Source organism: Cydia pomonella, chromosome 12, assembly GCF_033807575.1.
Source record: "Cydia pomonella isolate Wapato2018A chromosome 12, ilCydPomo1, whole genome shotgun sequence".
Taxonomy (NCBI): Eukaryota; Metazoa; Arthropoda; class Insecta; order Lepidoptera; family Tortricidae; genus Cydia; species Cydia pomonella.
The window spans coordinates 17,462,863-17,484,711 of record NC_084714.1 but is presented as its reverse complement, the minus strand read 5'-3'; the positions used below and the strand labels follow the sequence as shown (position 1 = coordinate 17,484,711).

Below are 21,849 nucleotides of genomic sequence, written 5' to 3'. Positions count from 1 at the left end.
GAGTTCCTTAGTTCCTTAGCTCATTGAGTGCTTCAGGAGTCCCAGCACACACATTAACCCTGAAAGTTGGAGTTCCAATCATGCTTCTTTCGGAATTTGTCGCCTCCGAAGTTATGCAACGGAACCCAGCTAAAAGTAAATTAAAAATTTGAAAAAAAAAAATAGATTTTGGAGTGTAGTTTTATTAAGTGGTACCTAATTGTAAAATATTTTATCTAGACTACAGTCCTCTAGCGTATCCATCTGTCAACTTTATTTGAAGTTCCACCTCCAGGAGAGAGGCAGAGAAATTAGCGGTGAATGAGCCGGTTACTGACACAGACCGAATACCACGCGGGCGGAGCCGCGGGCACAGCTAGTACCTAATAAATTGAGTACCCGGTTATACTTTTTTATCTTGTAATAAGTAATTTATATTATTTTCTAGCTAAAATTTGTCAGGTAAAAAAACTAAAAACTATATTACATCTATAACGCCTACTCTCATCCCCTAAACTCCACATGCACTCGGATGTCCAAAACGGCATCGAATTGGCAACTTAAACCAATACACGTCATTGCAAGAAAGGGAATACATCGAAAAAGGAATTTCTAAACTTGGCCAGCCCGATCCCGGCGTGATTTGCATGCCCGGACTGAGTTACAACGGACAGTGGTATGTAGAAGAGTGTCAGTCAGTATTTACTGTATATATTGGTTTTGCGTAGGCTAGTTTCCCGTTGAGTGGCTTACAATGAGGTTATATTGCTTGATGGTTTGTACCATTACTCTTACTGAGCTATGATACTTTAGTGTCGTCTTGCTGTATACAAGGCCTCTGTTCATCCGGAGAATCCTAAAAAATCTTATTATTATTAATTAAAATAACAGTGCAAAATAAGCCAAAGATATATAAACATTCATGTATTATGATTATGCATTCTTTAAAAAATAAAAAGTTCACCTCATTAAAAAAGCTTATTATACATTAAGTAAATGAGTTTTTAATGACCAATAATTGCAATTGATAAAGTATCTACACTAAAAAATAATATTTATAAAATATCTTGCAGAAAAAACTCGATCTCATCTTAAATAAATTGTTTGCTGTGCTCTACAAGGTGTCATGTTGTATACAATTATATGTAATAGGATAAAATACAATGTGATATGCAATAAAGCTTATGAGTATGAGTAGGAAATATATGTTATAATAATTAAAGTAAAAACAACATTAAGGTAAAATAAATATCAATATCGATAATATTTTAATGTATTTCGTACAAAACACTTCATTGTTTTTCTTCATTCTTGGATAATTTGGATGTAATATTTATTTTTTATGTTCCGTTCGTAATTTCCAATATTATATTACGATATCAATAATCTATCCATCGCATAAAGCCATCCAATTGGGCCGCGTCAAAAAAGGTAGTCAGGGAAATTGTCTCACGTAGTGACGAGTACTGTAAAAGTGTGAAGCTCAATCCTTGTCGCGACTTGTATGGACCAGACATTGTGTGAGACAGCTAAATGGGGCTTTGGCTATTTGACCGTATTAGCATTAGCCTGGGAGCCTATTCGACATGTCACAAAGACAGGTGTGATGTGGCTAAAAGCTCGTGACATTTATTTTTTCTAAACTTTATTTACTTACAGTCAGCTGCAAAAATATGTATCGAGAGAATCGTCTCATAAATATGGTACTACGCTCTTATTACACTGGAATAAGATGCTATGGGACATATATTTGAGTAACATGTGTACACCCATATTTTTACACTTGACTGTACACTAAATATGAAAATAAGTAAGAAAATGTTTGAAGCATAAATGTTACAACAGGCATCAATGCGAGATATTGTATGAAAGAGGAATTCCTTTAAAATAGGCTCCAATCATATTGGTGGTAGCAGAATAAAAAAAATGCCAATCAACTTTAGACCGATACGTTTCACGCCTCTGGCGTTACAAAAATGTATCCAATTTTTCCGAAATTTCGTTTCCAATTTAATATTTTTCTAAATAAAAGTTTAGGTGTATCTGAGATCAAATCGCTTGTTATAAAGTTTAACATATTATAACGTATAAAATGATATAAACATATTATATTATTTCTTAGCGATTTACTTTTCGGTTGAAGTTTAAACTTCGTAGGCATGCAGATTAGTGTCGATCTAAACGTTCATTCGCCCAAACAAGTCCTTGAAAACAACCTGTTTACAACCCTTTTTGAAAATCCCAGTCCCACCTGTCCCTAACTCGACCCAATTTCACTTGAAACTCCATTGCAATAATAAATTTCGTCCGGGCGGGGCAGATGGCTCGATACGGGGCTACCACGGATACACGAAACGATGTAAAAGTATCATTAAAGGCTAAATTGTGATTTTAGATAGCGATGCGTTATTAAGAAATGTATTACAAATGCGACTAACTGTTCGATAAAAGTAATGAAATAAATCGTTAATTAAGAACAGACTGTAAATTTATTCGATAGCGTGAAGTGACGTACGCGTTTGTGTTAAGTCTCATTTTGTGTGGGATTTACAGCGCGCCAAGCGGGACAATTTGGAAACTCAAAATCCCATACAAAATGAGACTTAACGGAAACGCGTACGTCACGTCACGCTATTAAATAAATTTACACTAGAGGTACAGATTGTCAGAAAACATGCGCGTAAAAATGAAGAAACTGTATTTAGAATGAAGGCACTAATTTTGATTTTTTTCGTAAAAATATAGTTAAAAAAGCAAAATGATATTATGCGTAATGCGTATTAATCGAGTGATTTAGGTACATACACACTTCAATATTGTTTATGTGATAAACTAAAACTAAAAGTATCCACTTAATGCATTAAAAACTAGGTAAGAATCTACTAAACCTGTTAATATTTTCACAGTTTGCTAAGTTATTTTTTTTTATTATACCTTCTGTTTTTTCTCCGACAAATCTAGCACAAACCCTTTTTGAATGGCTTTATAAAAAGTTCATAAATACAAACGTACTGTTTTTATTCACATTTATTATTAGAGCAAAAACCGCGAATCAATCAAGCGTTGACAAATCGAACGACGTCCTACGGAAGACACCCTAAAAGGGGAATGTATGTAAGTAATTAATAAGAAAGTTTTATCCTCTTTTGGCTCACGCTGTACAACTTTTTAATATAGGTACGCAACTTTACCAGAGTTAGTGTAGCATAAGGCAAAACCGCAATGGTTTTTAATTGTTGGGATGATTGATTTACTTGTAACGCCAGTGTTCTAAAAAGTAGTACATAAGTAGTTATCTATAATATGTAGTAGTAGTAAATAGTTTATTATTGTAGAACAATAACAGTATTTTATACAAACGTGATATAATAGAGAGCTTTTCAGTCGAGTATCGTGTTTACGCAACGAAGCTTGCTGAGTTGCCTAAGTAAGGTACGAGATTGAATAGCTTGCTTATGCTTATGTCACTATTTAATACAATGCTTTTTCTGCGAGTCATCTAAAATAATACTTTTTTTACTATAAAATCTAAATACTTAATTAAAATTGGTAAGTAGCTCAATAGACAAATATGTGGTACAAAAGACATAAACTCCGCGACTCCGCGCGACCCCGCGCCCCGCACACATTTAGTTTTTTCAATGGGAGCGCGGCAGCACGTGATTGGTATTTTTTTTATAGTTGACTACAGCGTATCGAAAAGGATCTTATATTTGAGTTGGAAGCCCATATAATGAAAAGTACGCAATTATAGTTTGCCATACGAAATCTTATTTATTACAGTCGACGAGTAGAAAAATAATAATTTATTGCATATAGTATGTATATATAGTCCTCCTCATCGTTTTCGATGACGGCGACCCCAAATAAACACATTATGGACGTTGTCTAGCATGAGCCCTAATGTGGCTGGCCAGGCCGAACTTGCTCTTAAATACTCTATTGCACGCGTGACAATAAAGTTGGCCAGCTGCGTTGAACGTGTACACGTAGGAGGGCTTAGGTCTCTCTTTCCGTAACTGGCGTTTCATGTCTAGGCTAGTGAGGCGGTTATCTTCGAATGTTTTGACACCGTTATGGATGGTAGATGGTAGTGGTGGTATGGATGGTAACCTTTGCATATAGTACGAACCCAATCTATATTTCCAGCGTTTGTTAAATAGAGACAAAACATAATAGGTATCTTCATTAAACTACTAATAAAAAAGTTAGCTTATTTTAACAGTCGATTAGATTAAAAGAATTGTATCCGGCGTTCAGGGAGGCTTTTTGACTTATCAGAAACATGGTGACTAGCCAAGATGCCAATCGTTCACTCCGTATCGTACAATACGGTAATCTCTTTCTATTACTCTTCCATATTAGTGCGACAGAGATAGTTGCGTTTCGTACGCTATGGAGCGTAAACTGGCATATTGGCTATACGCACCTAGGTCGCAAGTGGCAACAGATTTGCACTTAAGTTCCCAAGATAATTCATAAAACCTTAATAGTACATAAATAACTAATTGAGTTGTCAGTACTAGGAAGATTGTAAGTTGCATGTGTACATATAATTTACTTGTTAAACTCGAAGCCTTAATTAGGTGGCGAACTGACATACCTTCATGTAATTTTAGTAATAACAAAATATGAATGTTAAATTGTAAAATTGTTGTGACATTTCCGAAATATACCAATCAACATACTCCGAATAGGGAACGGAGACATCGTTATATTTTTTATTCGAAACAACTCAATCAACGGGTTTTTGGTAAAATAATAAGGTTCCAATTAACTCCAGTTACGACAACGATAAACAAATAATATCCACATTAAATAAAAAAAAAAAAAAAAAAAAAATATTATAGGACATTATTACACAAATTGACTAAGTCCCACAGTAAGCTCAATAAGGCTTGTGTTGAGGGTACTTAGACAACGATATATATAATATATAAATATTTATAAATACTTAAATACATAGAAAACACCCATGACTCAGGAACAAATACCCATGCTCATCACACGAACAAATGCCCGTACCAGGATTTGAACCCGGGACCATCAGCTTCGTAGGCAGGGTCACTACCCACTAGGCCAAACCGGCCTAGCTTTTTTAATTGATTATTTATTATTTATTTAATCTTTATTGCACTATACATTAAGGTACAAATGGCAGACTTAATACCGTAAGGCATTCTCCGATGGGTTAAACCAGAAAGATTAAGAAGCGAAGGTCTACGCTGTAACTCGGGCAATCTGCTTTCGTATGTCCGACAGTTCTACAGGTCGCAATTCTCAACTGAATCTCGTGACATTTTGTAAGCAGGTTTAGTAGCTACCTACATAGATTTTTTCTATCGTTTCGGGTTTTGGAAAATCTTCAAAATTGTGGAAAATGGCATAAAGGACTTAAGTGCCGTTATGTTCCATGGCACTTATGACCATTGTGTGTACGCTGTGAAAATTACTCGACGAAGTATTTTTTTTTGTTTTTACATGTTTTAAGCTTATCGATCTTATCGCGAGGTCTACAGCTCACAGAGCGACTAGTTTAAATTAGAGACTTTTATGTTTGCATGTCAAATAATTACAATCCGCCAATAGATATGCTACTTTTCACATAAATCACAAATGTCCCGTGACGTCATGACTAATAATGTGGAATAGAATCCAACAGGCCCATTCTATTTAATATTTCAATCATATCAGTTATCTGTCATTCGCGTGTTCATTTCGCTCCGTTTTCCGTACATGTATTAGAGCGAGCGAGAGGCCAGCGCGAATTACAGATACGGCCCGATTCTAAATTTGAGAAACGTCAAATATTAGGTCTAGATACGATATGGATCGGATATGTCAGTGTCAAAAGCACGTTTCTTTAAACAAAAACCTCACTTTTGATACGGACATATCCGATCCATATCATATCTAGACCTAATAATATTTGACGTATCTTAAAGTTCGAATCGGGCCGTTAAGATATGATTCAAATATCGTTTTGATGTTAGGTGCAGCCATTGTTAGACAGAAAACATAATAGACAGGCACTTTACATAATTTTATGTTTATGTTTAAAACAAACAGGGCGTGAAAAAATAACTTTTAAAATTTACAAAAATCAACTTACCTACTAGTTTTTACCCTGAAGTCGTCTTCCCTGGCCACACCGAATAACGAGCAATCAAATTTTAGATAAATAAAGACGTAATTTAACTGTCAGGCCTTAAAAAGTTCGGTTAAATCGCTAATTAGCGATCGCTATCAGTAATTGAGCGAGCTTCGTCAATATAGATATTAACACGATGGAACGGGACTTGGGACTTCGGTTTACCGGTTTAAGGGTTTGGCAAAAAATGGGTTAACTTGATTTTATATTTGTTTACAAGTTTTTTGAAACAACAATGATGGTGGGTGTAAATTGTTTAGCAAACAGTTCGTAGTTTAAGGAAGTTGCTAGAGCTTTTATAAACATGAGCTTTCGTTATGTTTAATTTTTTATATTTTAAAGATTACTGTTTAAGACTATTATTTTCGTAGTCTACATCTAGCGTCAAGTAGCGGAACTCTCGGTACTGATATTCGACAATTAGATGTCGCGGCAAACAAAAAGTCTAATGCTCTACGATTTTCCGCTAATATTATAACTAGAGTAACCGGAACTCAATTTTCAACTCCAATCCAGGACCATCAGCTTCATAGGCAGGGACACTGCCCGCTAGGGCAGACCAGATATCATCAAAACGCTGATGCGTATTTAGCGGAACTGCAAAGTTTTAAATACTTAGGATCGCAGTTCAGTAAAAAAATTGGTGCTGTCATATTACAGTTTTTGTTTTTGAGAGATTATTTACATCTACATTAATCCACAATTTGATTTGGAATCGGTCTAAATATGCAAGAATATTGCTGTTAATTTAGGTGTATAGTTAGCATCAAAATATCAAAAAAAAAAACAGCAAAAATTTTACAAAAGTAGATTTCTAGAACAGTACCCCTAGTGTAAATAAATTCGATTTCGAAACGTGACGTACGCGTTTGCGTTTAGTCTCATTTTGTATGTGATTTAGAAATGGGACGTTTTGGAAACTCAAAATCCTATACAAAATGACACTTAACGCAAACGCGTTCGTCACGTTATGATGTCGATTAAATTTACACTAGGGGTACAGTTATATCATCACACATACTAAACTTCTAAACGCGAACTGTTTAGATACAGTACCCCTAGTGTAAATATTTTCGACAGCGAAACGTGTATGGGTTCTCATTCGAACGTTCTCATTTTGTATGGGTTTTTGAACAGCGCGCCAAGCGGGACGTTTAGGAAAGTCAAAAATCTCATACAAAATGACACTTTACGCAAACGCGTACGTCACGTTTCGCTATCGACAAAATTTACACGAGGGGTACAGGAGTATCTGGGAAAGTATTCGAGGGTGGTAGATACTTTTGGTGCTAATGCACTGTTTATGCTGACTATACCTTTACAGTAATTTTTAATTGCATTATAAATAAGCTGGCAAGGTAACTCTCAGAAAGTGACGACAGCAGTAACCCCTCACGCGAATTATTTAAAAAATCAATGAAACTTTAGTTCTGTTTAATTTTAAAATTAATTCCTGCTCACGTCACTTTTTCGGCCCTTCAGTTCAAGCGTACAAATTAAGCTTTGCGGTTGAACGTTGAAGTAATTTTTGGCGATTTTTTTTCCGAGGTCGTTCATTTTAATAACCAAAAGTTTTGTAGATTATTATTTTGCGTTTTAAATGAATATATAAATATAGTGTCCAAGTTATAAAAAAGGCTTGAGACAAAAAAATCTATACCTACGAATAAAGCATTTGAAAAAAAACGTACCTAATTTAATTAAACCTTTAGCCGCCCTTTTATTTTGATTCTTTAAACAAATAAATAATAAATATTATACGACATTCTTACACAAATTGACTAAATTCCACAGTAAGCTCAAGAAGAATTGGGTTGTGGGTACCCAGACAACGATATATACTTAAATATATCGAAATCACCCATGACTCAGGAACAAATATCTGTGCTCATCATAGAAATAAATGCCCTTACTGGGATTCGAACCCAGGACCATCGGCTTCATAAGGCAGGGTCATTACTCACTAGAGACCGTTGTCTAAATCTTTATTTTGGCAAATCATTGTTTCATTTGTCTTAGCATATAATGAGTCCATTAGGGCTAAAATGGTCTGCTGTTTATCATTTGTCACCATGCCTGTCACGTTCTAACAAGTAAGTGCAAAAGTGACGGGTATAGTGACAAGCGATAAAAATGGAACCATACTGCCACTACAGCGCCTGTAGCACGGTCGCAATTTTATCACTTGTCACTATACCTGTCACTTTCGCACTTACATGCTTGTTAGAACGAGACAGGCATAGTGACAAGTGACTGGCGGTGGCTTAAGTCAACTTTACGATGGAACAAGCCAACTGACATTTTAACCGACTGCATTTGTAAATTGGTACTCTTTGCACTGGAATGATGTGAGGTGTTTCAAGACAGGATGATGGCTGTTGATGTTGACTTTAAATAAATGATACGGTTTAACATGTTAAATATATTTTGAAGGGATCTAAATTAAGCCCATTTCGTCGTTAACAGGCTGCTGACAGGTATCTTGAAATGAGATTAACTGCGGTTATGTGATATTAACTTTTAATCTGTAGGGCTAAGATCGTCGGCTCTTTATCATTTGTCACCATTTCTGTCACGTTCTAACAAGTCTGTAAGCGCGAAAGTGACGGGCATAGTGACAAGTGATAAAAAAGGAGCCATGCTGCCACCGCTGGTTAGCGATCTGTCAATTAAATTTGTCATTATTGAAGGGCGTAAGATTGGTAAACATAGATTGGATTTTGTTGTTTTTCTATCTCGTCAGCCAGGCGTCAATAATAACACGTTCTACTAATATAAGAAATAGATGAAAACTAGGGAAAATCAGGAGATGCTGGAGTTTTTGACGGTCTGCCGTTCGGCAACGGACTGATGATGATGCTTCGTAGAGAGGCGAAACACGTGTCGAGTTTTGTAGTCTTTTCTATCATAAACTCACATAGCACTGTGGTCAGTAATACAAAGATTATTATGATAAAATATAACTGTAACACACGCATTGTATTATTTCTCTAGGCATAACGTGCTTTGCGCATACCAAATCCAACTAACTAGTGCATAAAATCTCATTCATCTAGTTCATGTACCCTGGACGATTTGGACGGTCCATTTTTGTTTTGTCCAAGAGAATTACAAATTCCAAATATTCTTTGTATTTAGCGGTAGCCGCACTGTGTCACAAAGGAGGTGTCACATGGTTTGCATTTTGATGTCGAATGCGTGAAGTGGAAAATCGGTTTAGGCGTAAAAAAGTGTAACAGAATGTTTTCGGGCAAAGAATTCTAAGTGTTGATATGTAAACGAGTAAGAACTATATTATAGCAATAGAGTATATACTCGTACCGGCCTGAAAAATCTAATACAGGCGATGAATTAAACCAGATATAAAATGTATACGTGTAATCAGAATCCCACATTAAGGAGTATTTGTAAGTTACACGTGATTAATTTTAGAAAATTTACCGAGCGGCAATGTAAAACAAACCGTACTGCAAACATAACGAGACATAAAATGACATGACATTACGAGATAAGAGCCTTTTATAGTAACTGCGAACAAGCGTTGGCAATTACTTTCAAAAACTCGTAACTTGTGCGTTACTTTACATTACAGGCCGAATTATTTAGTATGAAAGTTATCTCAATATACTTCTAATGTCCTATGCTGCCGTTTAAATATTCGCCCGTACGGAATTACTGTATATTGAAATGTGTAGTTTAATATTTCTATATACTTATAACAGTTTAACCAATTTCTATTGACGTGTATGTTTTGCTTAGACGAAAACTCTTTTTTTTTCTCCTTGATTATATTGCGGATCATAACGATTCACGTTGCAAATCAATAAATTTCCCAATATTGCAAACATTACATTAATTTCACCGTAGGCGGGGATTTAAACTCACAAATGGAATCTTACGAGCGCTTATAATACTGAGCTAGTTACACAAAAAACCGGACCAGTGCAAGTCGGACTCACTGTATTCGTATATTTTCGTATACTATTTTCGTATTTGTTGTTATAGCGGCAACAGAAATACATTATCTGTGAAAATTTCAACTGTCTAGATAAAACGGTTCATAAGATACAGCCTGGCGACAAACAGACAGCGGAGTCTTAGTAAAGGGTCCCGTTTTACCCTTTGGGCACGGAACCCTAAAAACCGCTTTAAAAGCGAAAAGCTACTTTAATTGTGTATTTTTTTTGAATACGATGAAGATTTACAACAGAAACAATTAAACAATAAGATTTATAAGATAAGATATTTTACATCTTGTAGTAACATAAATCGCGGATCCTTTAGAACCTGTCCGTCAAAATTGTTTATTTTATTGTGTTCCTGCATAATTATGCTAATTTATACTTATTTGACATAAAAGTATTCAAGTTTTAGTGGTTTTATTGATGTCATAAATGAGATCAGTTATGAACGTTAGCTTATGCTAATTTACAGTTTTATTTTTAGGTCCAAATTAATTCAATAAACATAAATTAAGTTAGTGTCATTTTATTACAAATGAAAGGCTTTTTATACCTATCAGCTTTATTTGTGAATCAACGAAAGTACGAGCATTTTAAATACCCAATTGAAGTTAAGTGTAACAAAGTAGAATTATATACAAAAAAACATTGGATACTTATAAAATAAGACAGCTAAAATTAAACCTAACTAAAAAACTAAAACTACCTTATAAGCATAGGCCCCTCGACAAGGTGCCCATCACGCAGGCAGCGTTCCCGCGCTGTATAGCGATAGCAATCCTCTGCGCGAGTAAGTTGCCGGCGCGAGAGTCCCCTGTTGCCTCCCTCAACCGCTTCCCAAGCTCCTCAAGAAGTCCACGCGAGCCTCCCCTATCCCGTCTTGTTTGGACTCGTGTAACTTGTGAATTGTTTTAACTAGGGCTATCATTTTGATGTCAACTTTTAGTTAATATCTTGTACTATCATTTAACAATAAAAAAAATACAGGTTAACGACCTCTTTTCGAAAAAAAGATAAAATGTAAAAAAAAAGTAAATTTCTGATGACAAATTTTATTTTTGTTATTAATTCTCGAGTACTTGTGGGAAATTCTCTGTGACATTTATGCTTTAAATTTATGCCCTAATTCATAAGCCATCACATGATTATTATTTTTTAAATGTGCGATAGGTGAATGGACAGATAATGGTACATTAACCAAGTGCAGTAGTGTTTGGCGCCATAAAATTTTGAAAGGGTGCATTTTTAAAATGGTTGAGAAAAAACATAGGTATGGGGGGTGATTTGTCGATAAAATTCATCGTACTATACGTGGTTAACGGCTCCACTATACGTGGACAAACACTTTGTATAAGAATTTAAATTGTATTTTTTCTTATTTAATGCATGTTAATTATAAGCCACAATGTAATGTTTTGTAAAGATGTATACCGCCCAGTTTCTTGTGTCCCATACTGGGATAACCTCCTCCAATTGAGGGGATTTAATCTTCTCAGCTGAGAAGTGTAGGGTTAGAGCCAGCGTAGCTTTATTTAATGTTCATAAGCGCATTGTAATATGCCTACTTGGTTAATAAACTATCTTTATCTTAAAGAATGAAGATCTTGAGCTTTGAATCTGGGCATCGTATAACCAGTCATTGAGATCCTTGGACGTGTTGTGGCCTTTCGATTAGCCAGCCATCACAGGCCAAGTGTAGTTAACCTAGATGAGCATTACAGTCATGATTGTATGAACTGGTCAAGTGATTATCGTGTAACATGTATGGCGAGTTCAGATCAAATATTAGCTGAGCACTGGTATAAATGAGTTCATTGTCCTTTAATATGTTTAACTTCCATTTTAGTAAGTAAACAATTCTAGTAACTTGTTAGAATATGACCCATACCTAGACGAATGAGGGATTCTAATTGTGGAATCATAACACAGCGATATTTGCTAAGTATTTAGAAATACAGATGCAAGTCATTGCGTCATTATCGAGCCACGTATTAAGTAATTTTTAAAAGTAAAGTAAAAATTACACAGTATTTTATATTTAAGTATTTTTTTTAATATTTCAAACATGTATTATGTTGACATGAGAACTTCATATTGTGTACATTACTTAACTATCCTTCAAAAAAACTCGCAAATATATTAAAAATGACAAATATAGTATTAACAAATATTGCTCTGAGCAAAGATATGAGTCAGTATAACATGTAACATAAGTATTAATCCTTAACAGTAAGATCTATGATCAGGTTTTCGTAGTCTGTCCTCATTGGTTCATATTCCCCGTATCGCTCTTCCAGCTGCTCGGGCTCCAATAGAATGTTGTCACTGAGGTCGAGCCACAAGCGCACGCCAGGCCGCGCTGCGCTGTGCGCCGCTGCCGCGCGGCAGTGCGGGGGACAGGTTCGCCGCGCTCACCACCAATTACGTAAGGTCGCTTGGCAGGAGCTGATGATGGCCACCAGGACATCGTCCCCTCATGCAGTGGAACTAATGGGGTTATATATATAACTCCGTATAATATAAATAAAGTCGAAGAAAAAAACGTGCCTCAAGAAATAAAGAAAATAACCGGCCAAGAGCATGTCGGGCCACGCTCAGTGTAGGGTTCCGTAGTTACTCTTCCGTCACAATAAGCTAAACTGGAGCTTAAAGTGTAGTAAATGGTTTTTTTCACCCGAGTTAAACAAATAGGCAAATTTGCATAATCTGTACCTAATTAAAGTAAGTCTTTTTACTATGAAGGTAAAACTTTTTGCGATAACTCAAAAACAGCTAAACTGATCATGGCCGCTATAGTTTTCATTTAATGTCTTTCTTAAGCTCTACTTCCACGATTTTTTTCATATTTTTTGGACCTATGGTTCAAAAGTTAGAGGGGGGGGGACACATTTTTTTTTTCTTTCGGAGCGATTATCTCCGAATATATTCACTTTATCAAAAAATGTTTCTTGAAAACCCCTATTAGTTTTGAAAGACCTTTCCAACGATACCCCACACTCAAGGGTAAAAGCGAAAAAAAAAATTCACCCCCACTTTACGTGTAGGGGAGGTACCCTAAAAAAAATTAAATTTTTAGATTTTATTGTACGACTTTGTCGGCTTTATTGATTTATATATCCATGCCAAATTTCAGCTTTCTAGCACTAACGACCACGGAGCAAAGCCTCGGACAGACAGACAGACAGACAGACAGACAGACAGACAGACAGACAGACAGACAGACGGACATGGCGAAACTATAAGGGTTCCGTTTTATGCCATTTGGCTACGGAACCCTAAAAATGATGCTCGAATATATGGCGATATACCTTTGGCCTATACTCGAGTAGATGGCGACACCGTTTTATTTTTAACACATATAAGTGAAAGAACATGGGTTAAAGAGCTGATGACATTTTAAGAGTTTTACTCCTGTGTCGACTACGAAATTTACTTTGACAATACGCCTCTATATATACTCAATTATCTTTGCTCTTAGTATAAATATTAGTAAACCAAGTAAAGTGTAGTAAGTCAAGCAATTTCCATAGGTGATCGCATCTTTAATAAATGTGCTCTCATTCAATTCCCAAGCCCCATAGCAAGAAGCTCCATTCAAAGTCTACAATCCTCAAAAATGCGCTCCGGGGTAAACAATTTGTATACAAAAATTCATTAATCAATTTCGTATTCGTTGCAGCGCCCGGAGCTGACGGAAACCGCCGATCATTTACGAGCAACGATTGGTCACGAATGGATGGAGCTAATAAGAAAATTCAGTTTTTAATTTATATATCACTAGTAAGTTTTGTTGTTATGACTAAATGTTGCCACACATAAATGTTAATTGACCATTGTGAGTTCACTGTGATAACGACACAACTAAGTATTTTTCAGTTTTACATTTTCTAAGCTTAACGACAACTCACAGAGACACTAGTTATGTATTGTAAGAATACTGTCTCGAACCAGTTGTGTTAACGCATCCTCGTGTCGTGTCACAACTACATATGCGTAAGTTGGGGAAAGTATCAAAAGTGTCGGAAATTTTTCAGATTTTTCAAGAAAATTTCATAGGTATTAACAAACCTGCATTTCGGGGACTGAAAACTTCGATCCCCATACAAAAATGTCCAACGTTTTTAAATTGGTCAATGTGGTAATTTCGCAATTTTGGAAACATTCCGACGTGATGTGAGCATCACTAGTCACAACACACATTGACAAAAGTAACTCGGGTAAATGGCAGTCAAATGTAACAGTAGACTTGAACTGTAATTTATTTCTTATACTGCCAATACTGGTATAAAATAAATGAAACCTTAAAATATACATTGTACAGACATGTTAATTAAATTTGTTTATACCTATATGCAAAAGCTCTTCTTTCTAACTACCTCTTTGAGCTAAAAGGCACCCATTGACAACCTTTCGGGACCCCAAAAGACCTGTCATTTTTATTGCTAAATGCCACACCGCGTGACATCTTGAACACACCTTAATAATTTAAGATTGTTCACTGTTTCTCTTCATATTGTCCTGAAATCAATTTTCGAGACAATTTGCCTTAATTGCCATGAATTGGCAAAGTCAAGGATCGAATATGAAATGAATCTTCTCAAAGTTCACATCATTCAATTACCAATGTTTAAAGTTCACGTATTAACAAATGAATATGCAACTGCCATTAACGTCTAATAACTTGTAGATAGACAATTTTGCATCCTAAATCCTTGTCATAAGATTTAAAATATGTGTAGTTAAAATACAGTAGCAAACAAAATGACGTCTAGATCTATTATACCAGATTTCAATTATATAATGCAATTAAAACTTTAAGATTGACCTTTGCGTACCAATTATAATTAATTATTAGATATTTGAATTTAAGCACAGTTGATTTCGTCGTATTCTGATCTCTAAAGCATTTATTTGGACAGTTCTATGTCAAACAGCCGCTATTACGATCTCATTTCTAAGCATACAATGCTCCCAATTTGAGAAGACCTTCGTTGCTTTCCTAACCGTTTGTTATGTGAGGAGTGTGAAGGTTTTAAGGTGATTGCTGTGGGTCTAGCTAAAATGGATGGATGGCTTGTCCGTCAACACTGGCAGACCAGAAATAAGCAATGTTTGTAGAAGCGCGTTCTTCATTCATATGAGCTTGGAACAGACTAGCGGCTTTTTATATTTTACCAACTATTTTTAAGTAGCGATCTATGTAGAATTAGGTACAGATTAACATTAATTCAGCTTTTATCTGTTAAAAGTATTTAAAAACTCTTATAGCGCTTCTTTAATAAAACATGACTTAGGCTATATAAGGAATTAGAGTTTTCGAAACAAACAAATGCAATTTAAAAACCTCATTAATATACATATGTATGTGACGAAATGTTTTGACTAAAACAGCTACATAATTAAGGGACCTACCTTAACTTTATTCATAAGTATGTAACGGTATGCACAGTTTTACGATTTTGATTAACATTGATTCGGACTAGTTGGTCCGCCAATAAATTGTGAAGTAACCTGTTAAATATGCAAAGCAACTTGTTTTAAAATAAAAAAGCTATATGTGCCAGTGAAGCTTTATATTGTTACGCTGTTTGGGAAAACTAATTCACATTTAAAAATTTGAGAACGTCATGGAATAAAATTGGCGATCTAATTATTGAATTATTTCGGTAACTTAGTAATAAACTTTAAAGTAAAACTTTAAATAAATACTTAATAATAACCATTATTATGTACTTAATAAAAATGGAGCATGATAAATATTCTATATAAGTAGTGTTATTGTTATTGATATAATAATAACACTACTTATATAGACAATACGAGATTTTAATTATTGTGATACTGTAAATGTTTGATTTTAATTACCTATTATTCTATTTGTCATTATTGTTTACAGATTTATTTTATAAGAGAGTGCCTTAGAAATAAGTAGACATAAAAATGTTGTTACGCCCTAGTAGGGTCCATGATTGTACTCTAGTTAAAGAACATCCACCATGTAATGCCATGGTTGCAACGAACAATTTTAGAATACGGGCTCATAGACAAGGCTAATTATTCAGCCTTGGTTATTGTAAATAGGATGATGATTTTAAACCCAATACAGTCATGGCTATCACTTTACATTGCGGATACAGTGATTTTTTCAAAATAACGCGTATAATTCCAAGTGATATAATTTGTTAAGAAGTTATTATAGCTTACTATTGACTAGGTAACTAATAACGCCTATTGTTTTCTATTGTTTGCCTCTATCTCTAGACAGTTGCGGTTTTTTTTCTGAAATTGTTTCTTTTTTGAGGTATACCATAAAGAGCAATCTATCTATCTTATTACTCGTATCCTATATGTAAGTAATAATTCAATAACACCTAAGTTAATCGATCGAATTAGACCTGGTGGTTTTTTAACCGCCGCGTTCCAGCCGCCCGCCTGCAGCGTCCAAAAGCTCGCGCTGTGTGAAAAGCCATCGCACACACGGGGCACGGGGCTTTGCCGATACGGAATTTGCACTAGACAAACAGCGTTTAGTGTTCCGGTGAAATCTCTGTTCTGTAAGCTATGTTGTGTGCCATATTTAGTAATGAGGTGAAACTGTTGTGAGCATATTTGCAATGAAATTAGGTCTTTCATAGCGCAATAACAAATAAATGTAAAATAGTCGTGTTAGCTAAAGCTAACTAAGCGAGTCAAATTTGTCTCATCTAGTTTAGCTTTAATACATTTATATTAATTTTGGGCACTAACGGTACAATAGATTTTAAACCTAATATTATTAATCAGTTTAAAAACTATCTAATTGAAACCCCGCACTATTTTCTTTTGTATTTTTTATTTATTTATTTGTATCGAATCTAGGGAGATCCATATAGTGTTAGTACAGTATAGAGAATCTTAAAATTAATTGGGGTTAGTGACATAGAATTTACAAATAACTTAAAACACACACATGGCACATTAAGACAACACAAAAAGTATTATAATAAAAGAAATAAAATAAAATATAATCTAGGCGATTTAGATGCACCATTTCTCAGCATCTGTTGCTGCCACATGCACATGGCAGCAACGCGTATGATGCGTATTATTTAAGTAAAAGAAGAGAAAGACCCCGCAATTTGCGAATTTCGGTTTTCGCGGTAGGCCTCCTGGACACGCACCGTTCTAGGGTGAGTCATCCTTTAGTATGTCGATTTAACACTTAAAACAGTTCTAAGAGCACTCGATATTTTTACAAATCTCATTTTAAAAGCTTACCCAACCCACACTTTAACCCATGTCCTAGCATTCGAGTCAAATAAAAAAAAAACTGACTAACGGTGATACATTTACCAATGTCATTGGGCAATAATCGATACCTGAATCGATATCGAGTAATCGTTCGTAATAACCGAATATCGACAAGGTGTCGAAGCTAAAAGATGGCGGGCCGTTACTTGCAGAATGCAGGTGGTCGGTTTTAGAGATCCTTGTAATATTCATTATATTATATAAATCTTAGTAACTAACCATTCTGTTTATAACACATTCGGTAAAATAAAATAGTATATGTATTACACACACATATAATCAGGCCTATTTCCCGGAGACAGAGACCACGGATTTCCACTAGCTACGATTCGGACATACCTCTTTCGATTCCTTCACTTTCAAAACATTCTTCATGTTACACGCTCGCCGGTTTAGGGTGCTCTTGACGAGTAGGGCTAAGATGGTCGGTTTTTATCACCTGTCACCATGCCTATCACGTTCTAACAAAAAAATACGACCATGATACCGCCGCTGGCGTGTATGAGCAAAAAAAAAAATTACCATTCGGAACCATCGGTTAAATATTAAATTACACTCAACTTAAAAATCGATCTGCAATGAACATTCCGCGTCTCCGCATTTTGACGGATCGCATACATCGCCTTTGGTCTTGATGATTCATTTAAAATACTTATTTACTTCTCATACCTCCCATCTACTATTGTCCTGCCACTGAAAATTTCACCTTATTTTCTGGGGATAAAAGTTTAAATTTGAAGTACAGGAAAAGACGATATCCGAGGTTAAAAAAGTTATACTTTATTGGGTAACTGTAATTAAAATTTAATGCATTAAATGCATTGTACGAGTATCGATTTGATTTTGCACAGTTCACGATACGATTTTGATCGAATGAAGTCGCTGAGTAATTGTGATTTTATTTTAAAACCAGTATCTGTAACAGTGTTTTTTTTCCTTTAAGGAAAAATCTCTAACATGTAGGTAGGTATTTTTCTCTTGTAAGGCATTATCATATACAAGGTGTAACAAAAATAGTGGTGAAATAGTGGCAAGTAACAAAAACGGAGTATATTTGTTATCGTATTCTGATTAGGAAAGGAAGAAAAATTTTTTTGAGGCAAAGAATTTTTGGTCTTTGTATGGAGGGTTGACCGACTTCGACGTCCTGCCCCATACAAAAAAAATATACCTACTCGCCAATATTTTTTCCTCTGATTTTCCTACATCCATACATTTCCATACATTTTTTTTACAAGCTTTAATTCTTTTAACAATCCTTAAAAGGGTATCCTGTCTTTTCGCCTTGAAAGGGTTGCGAAATAGTTATTTGGTAAAAGTTATTCATCCAAATGAAACTTCTGCGAAAAGTTGGTTGGCAAGTGAAATTCGGCAATACGATTTTCGGTGAAAAGGCAGAGAACCCAAAAAAATACATATATCAAATGAATACATGTGATTATTTTATACCAAATTGCGTAAAAATGTTTTCTATTTTTTAGGCGTTACCACCAGCCAGTTAAATCCATTTAAGTAATATTTAAACGATCCATTGAATTATTTTTATTGGCATGTTGGTTATTACATTTAGAGCTATTGAATAACGAGAATTGAAAATGGTGTGCAAATTAATAACGTTTCTTATTTGATTTTTAATTGCTTTGAAGTGTTAGTGTTAATACATGAATCCATCGCTTCGGTAGCTATTTAAATCCAGTGTCCAGTGTTGATCTGTTTAAGAAAATGGATTTTTATGCCTAGTCGTTAATTTTTTTATAAGAATATTCCAATCAGAATAACAGAACAGTGTGCTAGTCGGTAATCTAATTTAATAAAAAAGGTTTCATCGAAGTTGTTTAAAACATACCACACACGTTGTATAATGTGATTGGAGAAGTAGGTAATCCGAATGATTATTATTTACATTTGCAATTTTTTTATGTTTATTAAGAATTTATAAGTTTTTAATAATTATGAGTGAAGAAAGCAAATAAGTTTTGAATAAACAATTAAATGGCAAAATTCCAGACGTGCTTAAATTGAGAAAATAATTTTAGCAAAGTAAGATACTTTAAAGTTTCAATTTTTTAAATCAGATTTCTTATTAGATTGCAATAATGCAAAAAATAGTACAAAACGTCTAAATCCTGCAAAATTTACTTGAAACTGGCGAACAGTGTGACTGATGACCGCAAAGCCGTGGCAGACGTAACAGTAGTACGGACCTTTAGGGCTCCTTACAGTCAGCAACAGAAATAGCTAAGCTGGCTAAGTGTTCAAAATGACCCGAACACAACTTTAGTGTCAAGAGAATAAGAGCGTGTTCAGATCGTTTTGAACACGTCTTATTTTATTATAATAAATAAATAATAAAACATTTATTTCAGACCAGGTTGATCCATATAGGGTTAGTTACAGAGTATCTTAATAACTATGTTAGTGGCACAGTACAAAAACAAAAGCAAAAAATAAAATAAAAAAGATACTCGTATAAATGGTACAAGTATTGCCAGGGACAAGCAGGGCAGAGAACCTGCTCTACTTGGCCCTGCCAATCGCCACTTCCACCCAGTAGCGAGTGAGAGGAGAGTCGAGGCGCTCTGCCAACTCCCTGAGAAGGCCGCCCAAAGAAGTTATTATGCGCCCCCGCATTGCGGATACACTTCGAGCCATCGGAATCTTTTATGCAAGAGCAACTTTTGGCTACTGAAGAGCATTTCCATCTCCAAGTGTAGATGATGGAGCTCAAGGGCAGCACTTTGAATTCCTTCGGTTCCAGATACCCTGCCCCAAAGTCCTTCATTCTCCGTCTGGCGAGGGCGTGACATTCATACATTAGGTGTATTACTGTCTCTTCCTCTTAGCCACACACCAAGTTGCCAAGGATAGCTGGTCACCCGTATTCCTAGCGAGGGCCAGCTATCCCTAAATTCAAAACAATCACTCACTCCAGCAACACTCAACACTCGCCTAATAAAAACATACTACACTCTTCACAAAGTGGAGGAGTTTTTAGTCCGTAAGCGGCTGGGCACCATTCCCAGCTGACTCGGGCATACGGGTCGGCGGTATACATGAGTATTCTCTCCACCGCAAAAAAAATCGGTGTTTCCAGAGTGCCTTATCTTGACCAAGACTCCCGTATACCCCTTTTGTTTAGGTACTTTTGCTGTCTGTATCAGGCTCCCAAAAACCACTTGTCATTACTCAAGAGCCAGTAAACGCGATTTTTAATACGGTGAGAGCCGAGTGATAAATTACTCGTAATTGTAACCAAGTATCGGTGTTTCGAGAAAAATCGCCGGTCGTGTGAGCGGCCGTATCGCGTACGAATCTAAGTTATTAATGCGGTAAGCCACGTTGGATTGGGGAAGCCACTTCAATAAGGATACTTAATGTCAGGGATAATTGATATTTAATTTTGGTATCATTCAACTTTTTTCAAGTTACTTGTATCAAATCGACGGAAAGACTTTTCTTACTAGATTTAATTGTATACGAATTTATTTAATAATCAGTTCCTTTTCTAATAATAATCATGGTTTATTTGTTTCTAATACTAGTAGCTTCCACTAATTTCTTATAAGTAATTAGAATTATTATTTTCCTTATGATGCAGATTATTCACTTCTTTACCGTGCTTAATTTGATTGTCAGCTCATCACAATTGTATCATGAATGTTTATAAGTGGCAGAGTCATTTGCTTTTAAATGTCAATAAAAAAAATAAGTATAAAAATATAGACAAGTTTCTGACCAATTTTTAATCCCAATTCAAATGACTACAAAACGAATTACATATTATTAAAGTGAGTTGTCTGTCCTGTTAGGCTGCGGCGGCCGGTTCAAATCCCGCACGGTGCAATTAGGTTTTTATCTTTTTATTATGTATCCATTTGCGAAGTGTTGAATGCTATCTAATTATTAATTTAATAGCCCTTTTACAGATAAGGGGCAGGCTCCAGCGACGCCATTAAAAATAGCTTGTTTTATGCTTTGAATTGTGAACTTCGAATTTACGAGCGCGTTAAAGTCATTGAAAATAATACGATTGACATGGCTAATAGTTTTTGTCATTTATATTTATGTTACGTAAAATATATTTGTCGGACTGTAAACATAAATGTTATGAATAATTCAACATAATTAAAACGCCATAAAAAATTTACTTGCTATTGTTGGTTTTGTAAATGAGAATGATCAACTCAGAATTTTATTTTAGTTAGGTTTAGATTTATTAGTTTTATTTTAAGAGTAGCCTTTTTTTTTCTATCTTCGTATATTATTAGAAATCTATGACATTAATGTGACAATACATAGAGAATACATTTTCAAACTTAGTCAGAAATTGAAACATTATTCTTATTAGAATTTTATTGGAATTCTACAAAAGTATTTATAACAGTTGAGGGAAAGAGAAACTAAAGGCAAAAGACAAATCTAAAGTAAGTTGGCCAGTTACAGGCAGAATATTCGACTCCTACAAAT

General features: G+C 35.1%; 1 protein-coding gene across 1 annotated transcript in view; it reads right to left on the bottom strand.

Annotated features, from left to right (window-relative positions):
- The window catches only part of LOC133523769 (protein embryonic gonad-like), a 162,632-nt gene that overhangs the window by 87,039 nt on the left and 53,744 nt on the right, over window positions 1-21,849 (bottom strand). The gene's annotated exons all lie outside the window — the stretch shown is intronic.